This window comes from Papaver somniferum, chromosome 1 (genome assembly GCF_003573695.1).
Source record: "Papaver somniferum cultivar HN1 chromosome 1, ASM357369v1, whole genome shotgun sequence".
Taxonomy (NCBI): domain Eukaryota; kingdom Viridiplantae; phylum Streptophyta; class Magnoliopsida; order Ranunculales; family Papaveraceae; genus Papaver; species Papaver somniferum.
In genome coordinates, this window is record NC_039358.1 from 7,146,482 (window position 1) to 7,161,285 (window position 14,804).

General features: G+C 32.8%; 1 long non-coding RNA gene across 6 annotated transcripts; it reads left to right on the forward strand.

Annotated features, from left to right (window-relative positions):
- Positions 1-8,885: 8,885 nt before the first annotated feature.
- LOC113278712 lies at positions 8,886-13,009 on the forward strand. Of its 6 annotated transcripts, none has more exons than XR_003325617.1 (13): positions 8,886-8,960; positions 9,184-9,219; positions 9,326-9,382; positions 9,496-9,703; positions 9,794-9,920; positions 10,008-10,127; positions 10,233-10,419; positions 10,515-10,691; positions 10,887-11,056; positions 11,257-11,390; positions 11,630-11,777; positions 12,136-12,326; positions 12,476-13,009. It is a non-coding gene; the product is annotated as an uncharacterized LOC113278712 (long non-coding RNA). The 6 variants fall into 6 exon arrangements; XR_003325620.1 differs by having other exon boundaries at positions 11,642-11,777; XR_003325621.1 differs by having other exon boundaries at positions 11,661-11,777.
- The last annotated feature ends 1,795 nt before the right edge of the window (positions 13,010-14,804 follow it).

The following is a 14,804-nucleotide window of genomic DNA, read 5'->3' on the forward strand; positions in this document are numbered from 1 at the left end:
TATTCATACACATAAACTAGTTCACATACTTTAATACATTAATACCTTAATGTATTAAGGTAAGTGAACTAGTTTTACAAACCTTGGCATTATGTTCGTGAATTGGTTCTTGTATAAGTAATTTGTACAGTTACAAACCAAACCGATTTTGTTTCAAATGGTTCATATACATATTCCTATAAGATGGTGAACATTTGAACATCTCTTTTGAAACACATTTAGATTAATTTGGTTATCTGTCATGATTGATTGATCATCATATTTGGTCTAGAAATGTTAGATGAATATGGCTAAGTTATAAGTGTTAATATGGCTAACTTCGGTTAACTATTATTGAGCCAACAAGGTATACACGTTTGGGTATGGTTCATTTATATCTAACTATAGGTATATTTCATTTGTGTGTATCAAGATAATACCATATCTAATGGTGGAGATTGATTTCTTAGTTTCTAAGAATACTTAGCTTGAATCTTAAATCAGGAGTTCATCTACTGGTGAATATCAATTGCTTTGTTAAGTCAAATTCTTTGAACCTTCAACTCAGTTGCTTCTTCTACTGTTAAGTCAAATTCTGGTGGATTCTTATACCCAAGGGTTTTGTTATCGATTCTTACAAATTCAGCTATCCACCTAATTTCTTGTGAACTAATATTCTCAAAGATCAAAAGAGGTTTTCTTGTATTTGCACCATCAACACCAACACCACGGAAACCTCGATGTTCAAGAACTCATTCTTCACCTTCACCACTCTGAGCCATCATTTTTCCCTGTGAAACTCCATCATAGAATTCTAAAAATAGGAAGAAGATATAGTCATTCCAAGAAAGATGTTAAAAGAGAGAAGAAAATAAAGGTTACTCAAAAGAAAACAGTTGAGTAGTATTTAAAGAGAAAGAAGATTTCATCTGGATTAATTGTAGACTCTTTAACTAATTTGGGTTGATCAAATAATCATCAATGATGATAAGTTAAGTCTAGCAGGTGAAGTTAAGTCTAATAATCTGCATTAAAAATTATTCTCGAATTTAACATCTCTTTTTTACTTTTCAATTTTACTTCTGTCTATAGTTCATGTAGATCAAACTCAACAACAGAGTGATGTATGAGTCAATTGTTTTGATAAAAAAAACTCCACTTTTGTTATACACGACGGGTTCATGGCATCCCATGAGTGACTAACACTTATATAACATTCGAATCAAGATTAACATATGTCCTTATAATTCAAGAAGCATAAACACATGTAAATCAATTTTGTGCCAATTCAATATAAAAATATTTTCGACAATGTTAGGCGGTATCTATTTCCAAAAACACCCTTGTATTGGATAATAGTGTTGGGAATAATACAAAGGGTAATCCAAGAAACATAAAGATTCCAAGTAATTTTCTTAATCTAAGAGCATTGTCTCTCTCCGCCTATATATGTGGTACATAGGGAGTATATTTGGGTTCCTATAAACATTGAACAAGAGAAAGTACTGTAATAATTAAGATAATTAAACACAATTTTTTAATTGAGTTATTGAGTTTTTTTTTTTTTTTTTTTTTTTTTTTAAGCATGTGTTGTTCAGTTGATATAACAAAAAGATAGTTCTTGGAAATGACTACAACATAATCCCATATGGAACATTGAACAAAGATTCTCTTGATACACAATCCATAATTTCTTTATACACATTTCAAAGAATACAATGACGACCTTTATTTAACAACAGAAAATCATAATATCCCCATGAAATGTTTTCAAAGATAAGGATATAATTTTTCATCTTCGATCTAAGAAGAAGATCAAAGGAAAGTACGGGATGAACTTATATACTGTATTTTATCCGTTTCTAAAATCCAAAATCCCCAATAAAGACAATGCTTCTTCAGTTGTTAAGTCAAATTCTGGTGGATTCTTATACCCAGGGTTTTTTTTTATCGATTCTTATAAATTCAGCTATCCACCTAACTTCTTGTAACCCAAAATCCTCAAAGATGAAAATAGGTTTTCTTGGATTTGCACCATAAACACCAAAACCACGGAAACCTCGACGTTCAAAAACTCTTTCTTCATTTTCACCACTCTGTGCCATCATTTTTTCTCTGTGAAACTCCATTATAGAATTTTAAAAAATAGGAAGAAGATGATTTCCAAGAAAAATCTATATTATAAGGGACAGTGGTGTTTTTCTATTTGTACGGAGATCTACAGTTTGGACACATAAAGAGCGGCCCAGATTGAGGCATCTATTTAAGTTATTCAGTTACATTTCTGGCATATAAAAAATGGTCCAGATTGAGTTACATATTTAAGATTTTCAATCTGTATTTTGGTCATATAAAGAAGGGTCTAAATTAATCCACATATTAATTTTACCTAAGATTATGAATTTAAATTGATTTCCCATTAATTTAATATCATTTATTTAGGAGTTATTCCTCCTATTTAATGTTAAACCGTTTCTTTTTATTCTACATTAAACGCCCATTAACTTTAATCTTAACTTAATCCCTTTTATAATCAAATTCCTTTCCCAAGGTTCATTCTTTGCACAACTCTATTCCCAAGGTATGACTCACTGTTGTTTTGGTTGATTTAGATAATTGTTGTTAGCTTTTATTTTTAATTTTTTGTTAACATCAATGGATTCATGGTGCCTCACGCCTAATTTTGTGTCATTAGCTTTTAACTTTAATTTTTTGTTCAACATCATCGCCTAATTTTTGTGTCATTTATACAATTTAATTTGTCATTGCTTCTTTTCATTAATATTGAATTTTGTTATCTCGATTTTGTTTAGGAACTGGATTATTGAATTATCTATACATAGTCAACCATCTGGCTAATACTGAAATTTAGGAAGCCTCAAAATAAACAACAATATTTCATTTTCTGATATCATGAGATTGTTTTTAAGCAATGAAGAAAACAGTTTAGGGAGCAATACAGTGATACAATTTATTTTTTGTGGGATGCGTCACTATACCTATAATTTCCATTCCATACATTTTATCATTGACAAAGATGAAGAAGTTTTGGTACTCCAGAAAGGTACAAGTCTAATTTTTGCTAGAATATGTGGTTCATTTGCACACATGTGATTCATATGACTAAAATGTCGAGTTTTCTAAAGATTATCTTGGTTCAAGAGAGCGTAGTGCATACGAACTCATCTAGATCTTGCATCTAAAGATACCATAACTAATACTTGATCCATCACCTGTCTTTTACTCTGTGGATATCATCTAATAATTGAGCTTCTTTTATTTCATTTAAGATACCAACAAACCAAACTATGTATAAATATATTACACTTGGTAGGTGTTGATTTGAGAAATATTTTAATATTCGTATGTAATGTCATGTTCATTTTCTGGCATATAAAGAATGGTCCAGACTGAGCTATATATTTAAGATTTTCAATCTGTATTTTGGACATATAAAGAAGCGTCTAAATTAATCCACATATTAATTTTACCTAAGATTATGAATTTAAATTGATTTCCCATTAATTTAATATCATTTATTTAGGATTTATTCCTCCCATTTAATGTTAAACCGTTTCTTTTTATTCTACATTAAACGCCCATTAACTTTAATCTTAACTTAATCCCTTTGATAATCAAATTCCTTTCCCAAGGTTCATTCTTTGCACAACTCTATTCCCAAGGTATGACTCACTGTTGTTTTGGTTGATTTAGATAATTGTTGTTAGCTTTTATTTTTAAGTTTTTGTTTAACATCAATGGATTCATGGTGCCTCACGCCTAATTTTGTGTCATTAGCTTTTAACTTTAATTTTTTGTTTAACATCAACGCCTAATTTTTGTGTCATTTATACCATTTAATTTCTCATTGCTTCTTTTCATTAATATTGAATTTTGTTATCTCGATTTTGTTTAGGAACTGGATTATTGAATTATTTATACATAGTCAACCATCTGGCTAATACTTAAATTTAGGAAGCCTCAAAATAAGCAACAATATTTCATTTTATGATATCATGAGATTGTTTTTAAGCAATGAAGAAAATAGTTTAGGGAGCAATACAGTGATACAATTTATTTTTTTGTGGGATGCGTCACTATACCTATATATGTCAGGACTAAACAAATTTCCATTCCATAAATTTTATCATTGACAAAGATGAAGAAGTTTTGGTATTCCAGAAAGGTACAAGTCTAATTTTTGCTAGAATATGTGGTTCATTTGCGCACATGTGATTGATATGACTAAAATTTCGAGTTTCTAAAGATTATCTTGGTTCAAGAGAGTGTAGTGCATAGGAACCCATATAGATCTCACATCTAAAGATACCATGACTAATACTTGATCCATCACCTATCTTTTACTCTGTGGATATCATCTAATACTTGAGCTTCTTTTATTTCATTTAAGATACCAAAAAATCAAACTATGTATAAATATATTACACTTTGTAGAAGTTGATTTAAGAAATATTTTAATATTCATATGTAATGTCATGTTCATTTTGTGCTAGTAAATTGTAGAATTATGGTTGTTTTAGGTCTGTACTCTTAGGTCAAGGTATAATATCAGTTCAATTTGCAAGTTTTCATACCATTGGTATTTAGACTGGGTCTCTTATTTATTTTAGGCTCCAAACATATATGCTGACAAAGAGAAACTCTCTTATACATGTACAACTTATCATTCATATATTAGAGGGGGAAATTTCTTTTATTTGGATATGTAATTTATTTAATGCGAGTATTTCACTTTTTATCAAGAAAACAACATTGTATTATCAATTTGCGAGGAAAAGCATAATTGGCATATGATGTATACAATTTCATAGGGCACATCATTTTTCACCGCTAAGAAAGATTCAAGGACGTTTCATATCACCAATATCCAAGAGAATGTTGTAGGATTTAATGTTTTACATTTTATTTTATTTTTGTATTTTTTTTATTTGTGACACTATAAGATGGGCGTTTTTCATGTGTTAGCTTAAACCATAAATGTATAGTTATCATTCTTTTTCAAGAGGCTTCACAGTACGGTGTGACGTCTCTCAAACCTAGAACATTGTATGGAACGATGAACGTTAATTACCATATATATTTATACAAATGACATGTTTAATGGCCGTAAAATGTCTGACCGTAAATTATATTAACCTAGCCAATTAAACTTTATTACCATGGGTTCGAGTATTACTAATGTGTAACCATGCCAATTATACATTGATACTAGCACAAAGTCAATATTCATTTTTGAAAATAGTTAACGGTTCCAAAAACTAATGCATATGTAACACCTTTTAGGTAAAGGAAAGAAGTGTTCCCAGCTCAGATTCAACTTTTCGAATTTTCAAGTACAAAATAAGAATCTAATTAAATGATGACTGAAATGCATTTGTTATTTGGAGTCCAATCGACAAGTTGATTTTATTGGTATTGTTCCCGCTTAGGAATTTAGGTTTTCATGTTTGTTGGTATTGTTTGCAACAACTGTGAATGGATAGTTATCCCAATAAGCATAAACGAAACTAGGTGCAGATTCCAGTATACACACTTACATTGGATATCTTTACCACCAAACAAACTACTCTTTGGTGTATTTATGTCTGTGTATATCCATATGTGGACATCCTAATCACCATCTAACAAGAAACTGATCCCGTTTATGTTAAAAATATCGATCAAATCTTCAAATTATCATTCCTCGAGTTTCCCACGCTCGACTCATGATAATCTCGCAAGAAAAGAAATATATAACTAACACAAAAACAACTCATAGCCTCGTGCCATTATGGCACAGGTCATATCCTAGTGTTATGTAAAAGAAAATTAAATTAAATCTACTTAAAAGAAAACAATTGAGTAGTATTTAAAGAGAAAGAAGACTTCATCTGGATTAATTTTAGACTCTTTATTTAATTCGGTTTCATAAAATTATCATCAATGACGATAAGTTATGTCTAACAGGTGAAGTTAAGTCTAATCGTCTGGATTAAAAACCATTCTTCGGTTTAACATATCTCTTTCTTAAGTTTCAATTTTACTTCTGTCTATAGTTTTTGCAGATCAAACTCAACAATGGAGTGATGTATGGGTCAATTGTTTTGACAAAAAACTCCACTTTTGATATACACGACGGGCTCATGGATCCCATGGATGACTAACACTTATATAATATTGGAATCTAGAAATTTAATATTGACATGTATCACTATAATTCTAGCATAATAAACACATGTAAATCAGTTTTGTGCTAATTCAACAACAAAATATTTGGACAATTTCCAAGATATTTTCCAAAATTACCCTCATTTATGCTATATAGATAATTGTGTCGGGAATAAGACAAAGGGTAAAGGAAGAAACATAAAAATTTATGAATTCCAAGTAATTTTGTTAATTGGAATAAGACAAAGAGTAAAGCAAGAAACATAAAAATTTATGAATTCTATGTAATTTTCTTAATCTAAGAGAATTGTCTTTCTCCGCATATATATGTGGTACGGAGGGAGTAAATTGGGTTCCTCTATATATTGAACATGAGAAAGTACTATAATTAATAATTAAGATAATTAAACACAGTTGTTTAATGGAGTTATTGAGTTTTTTTTAATTATTTTAAGTATGAGTTATTGAGTAGATATAACAAAAAGATAGTTCTTGGAAATGACTACTATATAATCCCATCGTGACCACTGAATAAAGATTTTCTTGATACATGTGTTGGAAAGTAATTTTGTGTATATTTGTGTTGTAGGATTAGATGTATTACGAAAATTTACAAAATGGAACATACAAGTTCATTTTCTTCTAAATACCATAGTGAGCACAAGGTAAAATGCCAAACGGTAAAGTCTAGGCTTAACCAAGAAGACATCGAGGTAGTATAAGCAATATTTATCAATTGTATGGCGCAGTTTGCATATTTCCACACCCTAGAAAAGTTATGGACAACCGTGGTTGGATCTATTTTCAAAATACGTTTTCCAAAACCTTAAGACTTGTGCCTAGCTAGTGGTATATATGAAAGGTGGTGGCATACCAAAAATTTCGTTTTAGTTTTTATATAGGGTTTACCCCATTAGACTTCACACAACTTACTGGAATTCCTATTGACCAAGGAGAACCCATATCATTGCAGAAAATCAAAGATGAAGAATTACATGAACTTGCACCCTTTACCTTAGATTGTTTGCTCCCATATATTGGTGTGACAGTGGCAACAAGAAAAACGAGGGAAGGACAAGAATCCAAATTCAAGTAACATGATTAAGAGAAGTCAGACATGAAGAAAAAGTCGATTTGAGAAAAGAACTTGTGATCGTAGAAGCCAAGGGATAAAGACTAGTTTGATTAAATGTTTCTTGATCATAGAGTTTCCCCATTCAATAATATTGATTTTCAGTAACAATGGCAAGGTGGTTTTTGATGTGGGTTTTTGGGAATGTGCTTTTCCCAAAAAATAACGATGTTGTTAAATGGCTACGATATCGAGGGATTTGAATGTGATTTATTCTTATGACTGGCATGGGATTCAGCGATTTATGGTTGTATGTTATGAGGATTGAGTAAGGGAGTAACTAGGCCCTTGGCTGAGATGCAATTCTTCTCGTATTTGTTAATGGTAACATATTCATACACACTTGCAAATTTATTTTCTTTACTTGTTTCTTATTGTTTAATGTATAATGTCGTTAGCCATTAATAATATTTAATGATTTTGCAGCCTTGGTTTTAGTCATATTTCCGATGGATATTTCCCAATATAAAAGCGGATGATGAGATGATTCTAGATCCATGGTCGGCGAGTATGTTATATGATGAAGACCAAAGAGTAAAAACCAGAGATGCACAACACGATACCGATTTAAATTAATTAAAGTCACACTTATTAGTGTGACCACTAATGTGTAAAAAAATAATAATAACAAATTTTTACATTAATAAGTGTGATAATAAATAACATGTCACAAATATTACTGTAACAAAATGTATGATTAGATGTAGTATAAAATTTTAGGGTTTTATCGCGTGCGAAAGAGATGGCCGAAGAGACCAAAATAAAAATAAAAATTACACTTATAGTATCAAAGGAATTTGTTTTTATTAAAAGGTTGTTGGGGGGAAATGCTAGGTTTACCGACGAGATACCCTGACTGAAATAACTAGTTTTTCTCATGTGCGATGCATGTGTCTGTTTCTCTCTTATGAGATATAAAATCCATGTTTTGAAATTAATTTCTAATAAAACATTCAATAAGCTAGTGAATAATATATTTTAACAAACTCAAAAAAATTCAACGCAATAGAAAAAAAATTAAAATGTCTTGGACCTGTTGTTCAAAATCAACAAACATTAAGACACTTTTTCTAGCATGATAAACTAACTAAAAGTTATGCTACTCCAATCCTCCGATTTCAATATTCATTAATTTTTCAATATATATCATCAGGAGAAGCGTCATCAAGATCGTAATACATCGTATCTTCAAAAAAGAATAATCTTGTTTAAACGCTTGCTTTTTATAGATTCTTGTATCCACTACACCAAATTTCCGGATTCGTAACTTTACTTGTAACGGCTTATGGCCGTTACGAAGTTTTAGTTACAAATGGCCTTTACAAAGAAATCGTAACAGGAAAAGCCAATACCTTTTTTCGTAATAGGGCCAAGCCGATACGAAATTTTTTTAGGCGTGCCAGTCACACGTTTGGTGACACCAGGGTGGTAACACCTTCAGAATGTGCGTGTGCCATTCACATGCGTGGCATTATGTTTCCACCCACGATGAGTTATACGTGAGGATATTTCCTCCCTCGCGTGTGCCATTCACATACGTGATTTTGAGGATATACCCTAGTGAAATCGAGATCGAGTTTTCATTTTCATTTCTCTTTTTTTTCCTCTTCGGCTGTTGCCTCTCTTCCCTTCCTCTCAAACGATGAAATCATCACAGAAATATCTTCAATCGTCAATCTAAGTAAGTGTTCATCGATCTTTTCAATAACTTTTTCGAATTTTAGGGTACCTAAGTTTTTCAATCGTCTGGTTTTTAGGGTTTCGATTTGTTTCCAATATGATTTTGTTGATCCGTGAATCTGATACGATTTTTTCATCTTAGTTTCGATTTTTTAAATTTAATTCGATTAAATCTTCTTCAATTAAATCTAATTCGATTTTTTTTTCTTCTGATTTCATGTTAGGGTTTGAAGAACTGATTTGTTAATCCAACTTAAAAGGTATAAGTTTCAGCATATGAACTGATTTTAGGATTTTATGTTAATTTCTATTTTAGGGTTTGGAAATATGAACTGATTTTAGGTTATTTTTTTTTTATGATTTTAGGGTTTGTGTTGCTTATCAAAATTAGAACTTTGAAGAACTGGTCAGAGTTGGAACTGTGTAAGTGTTCATCATCATAACTAACTGATTGGATGTCCCCTGTTTAGTCTTTTTTCATTGATTTCAGAATGGTTTGAATTTTTTATGAGCAACTATGTTTCTATTGAGTGCAGTTGGGTCATTCTTAAGTGTCATGCCAAAAATTAAAGTTGGAATATTTAGAGGAGCTGCTGTTGGATCAGTCGCTGATCTGATTATTGGTTATGGAACGGAATACTGAACTGAGTTTGTTGAATTTACCACTGCCAGCGGAGCTCAAGATGGACATCCTTAGCCATTTTTTCTTGTCCCTGCAAAATAATACAACGAAAACACAGAGAGGTAAATAAAGTCCTAATCATTATTTTCCAATTTTATGGTGTTTTTTTCAGTTTCAAGAATGGTACATTAGATGGTTATTCTTGGTTTCAGCTTTGTCTGCCGTTGATATAGTGAAGGGTGGGAAAGTAAGGGATGTGAACTTGGGTAACTGGTTGGTTGTTGAGAGATGGATGAAGCCTGGACTATTTGATGGCATTGCCCCAATCCAGATATGCTCGTAAGTATTTTTTATGGAATGAATTTGTTTTTGCTTAATTTCTGTAATTTTTGGTTGTTATGTATTTATCAAAGTTTTATAATGCAGGACGGAGCAAATGTTCGTTTCAGATCTCTGAAGTTTAATGAGTATATAAGTGCAAAAAATGGAGGAGGTTCAGGTGTCTTTGTGGACCAAGAAAAAGCCATTTATTGGGAAACCTTCAGAGTAATATAGTCACAGATCAAAATTTAATACTACTTCATTTTCAAATTTTTTCTGTACTTGTTATGTTGGAGATGTTTGAGACCATGCAACTACTCTCTGTTACAGTTATGGAGGGTAACTCGGTCGGAATATCAGTTTCGTGGCTTCACTAAACAGTTTCTATCCTGTACTGGACAAGGGGCCTCTGTCACTGCAACATCCATATCACCATCAAAGACGGAAACATTTACTATTTGAAAGAGGGGAGGACAAGAAAGTTTGTATCAAACATGCTAGTGGTAAATATCTGCAGGTACGATACTCTCGATCAGGAATTTAAACTTCTCACTTGACGTTTACAGCTGCTATAATGTAATTCATGTTTGATCATACATTTTACATTTTTAGGCGTCCTCTGGAAATGAGCTCAAAGAAGATTATCCAGGGATCCCAGGATGGGATGATGATGGTAGTGCAGCCATTTTTGAAATGACTTTTGATCATAGTGATCCTGCTGGCGATTTGCAAGGAGAGTACCATCTATCTAATGGGCTTGGACCCGAAAAGGCAAACGAAGTTCTTACTGTAATTTTCCGTACCCCTTGCATCTTTTAATATCCCATGTACATTGTAATCAATGCCAGTATCCACTGCTTTTATTATTTGTTTGTATATGAAAAGTTAACCCTTAACTGTTCTTGATAGAATTCGAATTCAGTTTCAACCTCTAGGGACATGGTAGAATAAGAATGGTCTTTAAGAAATTTATTTGAATTGCAGGCACATAGGAACAATTACGTCACAGGAGAAGACTTTCAGTTCCTTAGCCAACATACTATCAACACCGTGAGGATTCCTGTTGGGTGGTGGATTATCGAAGATCCCAATCCGCCAGCTCCTTATGTTGCGGGAAGTTTGGCATCTCTAGATAATGCATTCAAATTGGCACAGTGAGTCTCTCATTCCTAATTTCCTTTGGCATCCTAGTCCCTTACCATTTTTTAACGTTTATTTACCTAAAGTTGCTTGAGAGGTGATATATGTATTTTCAGAAACCGGTGAGCAGGGAGTCGGGCATAAAATTTCGTAGTTGATTTATATTGATATAGCTTAGCCTTTCTTGTGTTTCTGTTCTTTTTGTTGGTGACAGAGGGAGAAATTCTGTGAAGGCACAAGGAGATCTAAAGTTGCTTGAGAGGTGATATATGTATACCCTATGTTGTCCAACTTTCTTTGTCCCCTGGGATGCTGCAAGGAGATCAATGGTTATCCTGGTGACTGTTAGTAAGTTTCGATACACTAAATTGAGGTGTTTTAGATTCATGTTCATTTTATGTCTCCGACTATTAGTAATTTGGTAATGTGCTTGTTTGATCCCAAGTTGGTCGCAAAAAACGAATTATTCGAGTGAGAATGTGGACGGTTATTTTTCTTACAACTTTTGAAGCAAGAAGAAGTGTATTGTACTGGCATTAATTCTAGGTTCAAGCTATAATCGTCGCAGTTTAACAGTTTCTTGTCAGCTTCCATACCAGGTTTGTTTTTTTGCATCAGATTCGGAGAAGCTCCTGCGAATGTCATAATGAATAGTTTTGCAGCCATTGCTCACTGCAACGTGGGTAGATTACACTAGGAAAAATGATGCTGTTCACCTTCTTTGGCTCTATGGAGGTCAGTTTTTATCATTGTCCTTATTACTGCAATTTAACATCTCTTGTGAATTTAAGGACTTGGGTTTGAAAATTTTATGATGTGGGTGTTGTGGTGCTTGTAAGATGAATGAAGAAATGTTTTTGTAGGTGTATTAAAATCAGGTATTTCAAGCCTTGTTAGGGGCCTTCTTAGCTTTACATAGTTTCCTAAAGAATTTCAGTTGACATACATTTCATAGTAAGAAACATATAATACAATAACTTGCATCCTGTGGTGTTTTTCCCGCAGAGAAATCGTGTGCCTTAGTCTCTTGGGGGATGAATTTTGGTCCTTTAGCCTAATTACTACTGTTTCTTATGTATTCTTTTTTTGTTAGTTGATTCATTCAGGTGAAATGGCTGAATAAGGAGCAACAACATTAACAACAAATTCTTGCACGGCAGCAACAACAGCAGATCCTAATACCACCACAACATCAGCTTCACTTGCAGTTGCAACCTCAGCAATTTTCACTGCAGACATATTCATGGAGCCAAATCAGTTAACAAAAAAGGAGCTTCAAGATTTGTAAGTTCCATGTATTCAAGTTTTGTAGGAAGTTAGTAAGTTTATATTTGTTCCCTTAGAAATTTGGAACCTTCCATGTATTCTTTTAGACATTTGATACTTAACAAAAAAGAAGAATTGGTACTTAGAGAAATTTCTTCTTTTGTTAGGTGAACCTGAGATGAACGGAATGAATGTGATTCTGAAATGAATGAATGTTCTTCTGCATACATCGAAGAAATTGTTGTTGAGAGTGGTTATGAATGTATTGAAAGGTGCATGCACAGTATTGAATTTAGAATTCCGACATATTTTCGGCAGAAAAATTACTGTCAGTCAGCCTTGACCTAGTCAAGGTTGACCAGCGGTAATCTTTTTGTTGTTACAAAAAAAGTTTGTAACGGCTTGAATTTGTTACAATCTGCCACGTAGTATCGGCTCCAACGTTATGACAGCGTTGTTATAAAAAAAATACGTAACGGCCTTTTACCACGTGGAATATTAGTTCTGCTCGCAGCTGTTACGGGGGCCGTTACAAACATAATTCGTTAGAAAAAATGTAACAACCTCTTTTGCAACAGGCGGGATCCGCTACAACTCGTTTTAGTAACGGCTTACGTCTGTTACGAATCCAGGAATTTGGTATAGTGATCTCGATTATGTCATGAGATCTTGTTGGTACTTTATTAAGGTAAAATTGACGTCGAGCAGTGATTTAATTTCTTTGGTAAATAAAAAATATTTTTATATGGAAATTATGAGTAATCAAACATATAACAAATTCTATATATATCGAGTGTATTTAAACCCGTAAATTATACTAACTTGTGCATTTTAAACTCGTAAATATATTGCATTCATGTCGAGTAATTTATACAATCATTGCATATGTACTTGTAAATTCCAGTCTATTAAAAAGAATGCGTGTTTCGCTTTGACAAAATAAAATATTTAGGATTATACCTGTGATTTGATCCGAGGAACTATTGTCTCTTGAAATATTCCACTACTTTAGGGTAATTAGTGCTCTAATGATCATCCTCGAACTCCTTTAAGTTTATCTCATATCTTTCCACACTCATCGACCAAATAATAACCCAAATTTAATCCCACCTTCTTAATTTCCATTATTCGTATTCTTTCTTTTTCTCCTCTGATTAAAAGATTTTTGGTGGTTGTAGTAATGATGATAAGGGGTATCGTTCAAACTCGGACTTGTGAAGGTAATGGATTTTTAGATTTATAAAACATTATATACACAAAAATATTAACAATGGTGCAAGAGGTACTGGGGTTTAGGATTCCACCGAATTCATTTCTTAAGGTTCAAATAATGATTCTTTTAACAATTATAGCTCAGTAAATATATAAAATATATTGACTCTTATATTTGCCAAGATAAATTCTCCAAATATTAGATGTAAATGTTATGCATGAGGCATCAAATCATCTAAGCTAAGCATGCCGCATCAAATCAAATGACAACTAATTTTTTCAAATCATAATTTCAATTAAAATTAGTGCAAAAGTCATGAGAAGAATTAAATATAATTACCCAAGTGTGAAATAAGGCTTCCTCCATCACCCCAGTGTTGGGTTTTAGCTCATCATAGTAAAAATGCTCTCAAAATAATTATTTATTGCTCAAAAAGTTGTTTACAAATGATAAAAATGAGTAAAACAATTGAACAGAAAAATCGCAACAGAAATAACTGTTGCAAAGGCGCTGTTCAGCTGTTACAAAAGGAACAATATATGATAACTGCTGTTGTACGAAGAACTACGACCAACGTGAGTGAGTCTTAGACACTGTTCATAAACGACTGCTTCTGCGAGTCCGTTCTTCGTGTTCTTCATCTTCATCAATGGCAGCAGCAGCAGCAGAGAGAAATCATGGTTCTCGATCTGCAGCGTTCCTTCTCTCCTCCCAACTCTCGACAGCCTCTCTGTAGAACATTAGGAACATATTTATACGTAATTGAACCATTGAATCTCCTCCATTAATCCAAAAAATCTTCCCATTACTCGGTAGTGAATGAAAATATTCCCGATATTTTTTTCTTTAATTCTCTGATTTGTTACGGATTGTTCCATGTTTTATCTCTTCTCACGCGTCATCCTTGAGCTGTAGGAGAAGTTTCCAGCCAATAGAGTTAACCCATGTACGTCTCTTCCATCCACAAATTCTAAAAATAGGATATCTTCCTTATTTGAGAATATCTTCCCTGTTTTGATTCCCACCGATTATCTAACCAAATTGGACCGAATCCAACACCCATACCAGCTCTGTCTAGGCCCTAGGAACAAACCCATTTAATTTGGGCCATTGAATCTCACTGTAACACCTTCGAATCATCAACCCTAGTCACGGCAGTTCAAGACAATTTTTTCCCGCCAAAACTGTTCTTGATGTTTTCATCACCTGGTGATTATCCAGCCAAATCCGATCGAATTCGATGCCATAAATGTGTTTCTTAAGCTATATCACATCTTCCTACC